Here is a 5442-nt window from a genome sequence, read left to right on the forward strand (position 1 = left end):
AGAAACATTCCGTATAAGCCAAATGATTTGGATGAAAGAAGAATTCCGGGCATGCCCTACAAAGGACAGTTGCTGCTGCTGGGGTAAAAAGAAGGCAGAGGCAAATGCACTGTGACTCCCTCCTGAAGAGCTGTTGAACTGTAGGAGGAAGAAAGTGCAAGAAATGGAGCAAAATTGTTTTACGCATTTCAACACTATTATTTTAGAACAGGCAAAACACTTCTTAACTGTTTTCTGCTCCTTCGCAGGGTGTCATTTTTCATGACGAGGAAATCGTTTTTATGATACAGTTGTATCTACCCTACACTCTTGCCGTTCTAGCCTAAAATGGTATGTATATATTGCGAAATCTGAAAAAAAAATTATCATTGATCCGTAGGATGGTGGTGTTGCTGGCTAATCCTGCATTTATGGCCTGTTCCTAATTGCTGGTGGGGTAGCTACAGCCACAGTGCTGTTTGGCAGTTCTAGGTTTTTGACGCAGTGCAGGAATGGCTACAAAGTTCAAGTCACGCTGTTGTGTGGCTTGAAAGGAAACCTGCAGGTCGTGGTGGTAGTGCTCCCCTTTTTCTGTTGCCCTTGTCCTTTTGAAGTGGTAGAAGTTGGTTGCCAGATTGAAAGTTGCTGTCGAAGGCGCCTGGGTCAGATGCTGCAGTGTATCTTGGAGATTGTGCTGTGGAGTTTTAAGATGCTATTATTATTTGGAAACTTGGTTTATAAAATAGGGATCCTTGGTTTGTGATAATTTTGTTCTATGAAAGTGATCTTTAACAGCATTTCTAAATAAAAAGCTGACTTTTCTTTTGATCCAGAACTGCTCTTACACTCAACTGAACACTTTTTTTCATCACCAATCATCTGGCATCGAACACGGCACCGGAAAAGACAGTGGCAGAAACAGCCGTGTTGACCCTGCAAAGTCCTCCTCACTAACATCTGGGGGTTAGTGCCAAAATTGGGGGAGCTGTCTCACAGACTAGGCAAAAAACAGCCTGACAAAGTCATACTCACAGAATCATACCTTATAGACAATGTCCCAGACACCGCCATCACCATCCGTGGATATGTTCTGTCTTACTGGCTGGACAGACCCAGCAGAGGGGCGGCACAGTGGTATATAGTCGAGAGGGTGTTGCTCTGGGAGTCCTCAACATTGACTCCGGACCCCATGAAGTCTCATGGCTTCAAGTTAAACATGGGCAAGGAAATCTCCTGCTGATTAATCAGTATTCCTCAATGTTGAACAACACCTAGAAGAAGCACTGAGGATGGCAAGGGCACAAAATGTACTCTGGGTGGGGGATTTCAATGTCCACCACCAAGAGTGGCTCAGCAGCAGTACTACAGATCAAGCCGTTCGGGTCCTAAAGGATATAGCTGCTAGACTGGGTCTGCGGCAGGTGGTGAGGGAACCAACAAGAGGGAAAAACATACCTGACCTCATCCTCACTAATCTGCCATGTGCAGTTGCATCTGTCTATGACAGTATCAGTAAGAGTGACCATTGCACAGCCTTTGTGGAGATGAAGTCCCGCCTTCACATTGAGAACAACCTCCATCGTGTTGTGTGGCACTATCACCGTGCTAAATGGGACAGACTTCGCACAGATCTAGCAACGCAAGGATGGACATCCATGAGACGCTGTGGGCCATCAACAGCAACAGAATTGTACTCCAACACAATCTGTAGTCTCGTGGCCCAGCATATTCCCCACTCAACCATTACCATCAAGCCAGGGGATCAACACTGGTTCAATGGAGAGTGCAGGAGGGCATGCCAAGAGCAGCATCAGGCATACCTGAAGATGAAGTATCAACCTGGTGAAGCCACCAAACAGAACTACTTGCACGCCAAACAGCGAAAGCAGCAAGTGATAGACAGAGCTAAGCGATCCCACAACCAACGGATCAGATCTAAGCTCTGCAGTCCTGCCACATCGAGTCGTGAATGGTGGTGGACAATTAAACAGCTCACTGGAGGAGGAGGCTACACAAATATCCCCATCCTCAATGATGGAAGAGCCTAGCACATCAGTGCAAAAGATAAGGGTGAAGCATTCGCCAGAATCTTCTGCCAGAAGTGCCGAGTGGATGATCCATCTCGGCCTCCTCCAGTGGTCGCCAGCATTACAGATAACAGGCTTCAGCCAATTCAATTCACTCCATGTGATATCAAGAAACGGTTGGAGACACTGGATGCTGCAAAGGCTGCCGGTCCTGACAACAGTCCGACAATAGTGCTGAAGATTTGTGCTCCAGAACTTGCCGCTCCCTTAGCCAAGCAGTTCCAGTATAGTTACAACACAGGTATCTACCCGACAATGTGGAAAATTGTCCAAGTGCATCCTGTGTATAAAAAGCAGGACCAATCCAACCCGGCCAGTTACCGCCCCATCAGTCTCCTCTTGGTCATCAGTAACGTGATGGAACATGTCATCAACAGTGCTATCAAGCAGCACCTGCTCAGAAATAACCTGCTCAGTGAAGCCCAGTTTGGGTTCCACCAGGGCCACTCAGCTTCTGACCTCATTACAGCCTTGGTTCAAACATGGACAAAAGAGCTGAATTCCAGAGGTGAGATGAGAGTGACAGCCCTTAATATCAAGGCTGCATTCGACTGAGTGTGGCATCAAGGAGCCCTAGCTAAACTGGAATCAATGGGTATCAAGGGGCAAACTCTTTGCTGGTTGGAGTCCTGACACATAGGAAGATGGTCGTGGTTGTAGGTGGTCAATCATCTCGGCTCCAGGACATCTCTGCAGGAGTTCCTCAGAGTAGTGTCCTAGGTCCAACCATCTTCAGCTGCTTCATCCATGACCTTCCCTCCATCATAAGGTCAGAGATGGGGATGTTCGCCGATGATTGCCAAATGTTAGCAGCATTCGTGACTGCTCAGATACTGAAGCTGTCCATGTTCACTTGCAACAAGATCTGGACGATATCCAGGCTTGGGCTGACAAGTGGCAAGTGACATTCATGCCACACAAATGCCAGGCTATGACCATCACCAATAAGAGACTATCAAACCACTACCCATTGACATTCAATGGTGTTACCATCACTGAATCCCCCACTATTAACATCCTGGGGGTTACCGTTGACCAGAAACTCGACTGGACTCACCACATTAACAGAGTGGCTGCAAGAGCAGGCCAGAAGCTGGGAATACTGCGGCGAGTAACTCATCTCCTGACTCCTCAAAGGCTGGCCACCATCTACAAGGCACAAGTTAGGAGTGTGATGGAATACTCCCCACCTGCCTGGATGAGTGCAGCCCCAACAACACTCAAGAAGCTTAACACCATCCAGGACAAAGCAGCCGGCTTGATTGGCACTACATCCACAAGCATTCATTCCCTCCATTACTGACGCTCAGTAGCAGCAGTGTGTACTATCTGCAAAATGTGCTGCAGAAATTCACCAAAGATCCTCAGACAGCACCTTCCTAACCCACGACCACTTCCATCTCGAAGGACAAGGGCAGCAGATATATAGGAACACCACCAACTCCAAGTTCGCCTCCAAGTCACTCACCATCCTGACTTAGAAATATATCGCCGTTCCTTCACTGTCACAGGGTCAAAATCCTGGAATTCCCTCCCTAATAGCATTGTGGGTCAGCCCACAGCAGGTGGACTGCAGCGGTTCAAGAAGGCAGCTTACCACCACCTTTTCAATGGCAACTAGGGATGGGCAAGAAATGTTGGCCAGCCAGCAACGCCCACATCCCCCCCAGAAAAAAAAAGAAAACAATGGTCTTTTCATCTATCAACTACCATCAGTAAATCACCAGGCTTTTCTCATTGATTAATTTTTATGCTCAGTCTGTTAAAAGGCAGACCATCAAAGGTGAGGAACAGGTTGGGAGAGAGGAGAGCTGTGACTTTTTTTTCCCTAAGGAAACCTATGACTTAAACTGCACAAGATGCATGTTTAGATAATTGCTGAAGTGCTTCCTATTTTAAGATGCATGACCCTGAACAAGACAGCTGGAGAGCAGAGACAACAAGGTGCAGGGCTGGATGAACACAGCAGGCCGAGCAGAGAGGCTGACGTTTCGGGCCTAGACCCTTCATCAGAAATGGGGGAGGGGATACTTAAACATTTGAGCTACCTTAATCTTTCCAGGGAAATTGACTAGATTGGCCACTTCTCAGAACTACTGTTGAGCATCTCAAAGCCTTTCATGAGTCTTTCCATTACACAGTGAGAAATGTTTTTTCCTTTGGTATTCTTGTGAATTGGCCCAATGCATATAAGACAAGAGGTTTTGATAAAATGAGCCTTCTTCAACAATATATAACTTATTTCCTCTTTATTTCTGTAAGAAACTTGCCATTTTTGTTAAAATTGCATAGACAACCTCTTATGAATATGTTCAATGGTAGACCACCATGGTAACCAAATTGTAATAATAAAACTGTGCTATCGGAGCTGTCATATTTAAAATTCTGTGGCACAATTGGAGCAGGGAAAATCTTCGTCAACATAAACAAAGCACGAGAGAAACTCAACAGGTCTGGCAAGATCTATGGAGAGAAAAACTGTTTTTCGAGTCCAGCAACCTTCCTTCCGAACAGGTCCTCTCAATTCTCCATCTTGGCTATAACTGAACCCTGACTCGACATAATGAAAGCATGATTTAACTAATTGCTGTTTCTGTGAAAATTGTTTCTTGTGTATCCTACACTTTAAAGTACTCAAGTGCTTGTAAAGTGGTATGAGACTGTCATGACCCTGATGGGAAGAATGCACTGGTGATCAAGCATCACTATTGTTTCATTAATTTGTCTCCGACGTATAAATGATCATTAGAATCAGAGATGATTAATTTGTCTGACTTTGATAGTTAGCTAGGAATAAAACTCAGACCAGGTTTCAGTAGTAAATAGAAACAATTTTTACCAACTGATCCTGTGACAATGAGCCGAATAGATTATTACTTACTCATAAACAAACGTAAACTATTCCGTTTAAACTCAATCACACATTCCTTCAAAAAGAGAGTAGATGAAACAGCTGTCCTGAAATATAGTGGATGGAAAAACAGCCGAAAACCAACGAATTCTGCAGACCAACAGTTCACACTGTCAGGGTGGAATGAGGTGACTCTCATGTTTGTAGCAATGGTAGCATGTTGTCAACTGCCAAACCATAGAAGATGCTCAATTGGTCATTTGGACCTCAGTCTTTGCTTGACTTTAGAAGTTCTTAATTTCCAATCCTTGGAGTATTCCTTTCCTTCATTCTGCTCATTTTCTTCTCCTTCTATCTACTCTCTTCTTCCATCCCTACACGTATTGTTGAATTCAGTAGGGAATTGAGTTTCCGTGGCATTTGTGCACAGTACCTTCCTGAGTTCTTTCAAAAGATCTAAATGCACTCTTTTGAAGAACAGCTACTAAATTCTTTCAAGAGATAACACGGTGTAGAGCTGAATGA

At 45.0% G+C, this 5442-nt stretch overlaps 1 long non-coding RNA gene across 4 annotated transcripts in view; it reads left to right on the plus strand.

Annotated features, from left to right (window-relative positions):
- LOC125487336 overlaps positions 1-5442 on the plus strand; it is a 167759-nt gene that overhangs the window by 934 nt on the left and 161383 nt on the right. For 3 of the 4 annotated variants that reach the window (XR_007265824.1, XR_007265823.1, XR_007265825.1), the window contains exon 2: positions 249-330. This is a non-coding gene — a long non-coding RNA (uncharacterized LOC125487336). Of the gene's footprint in view, positions 1-248; positions 331-812; positions 5433-5442 lie in introns of those variants that run through there. The other variant, XR_007265822.1, reaches the window with a different exon arrangement.

Source organism: Rhincodon typus, chromosome 40 (assembly GCF_021869965.1).
Source record: "Rhincodon typus isolate 14 chromosome 40, sRhiTyp1.1, whole genome shotgun sequence".
NCBI lineage: Eukaryota > Metazoa > Chordata > Chondrichthyes > Orectolobiformes > Rhincodontidae > Rhincodon > Rhincodon typus.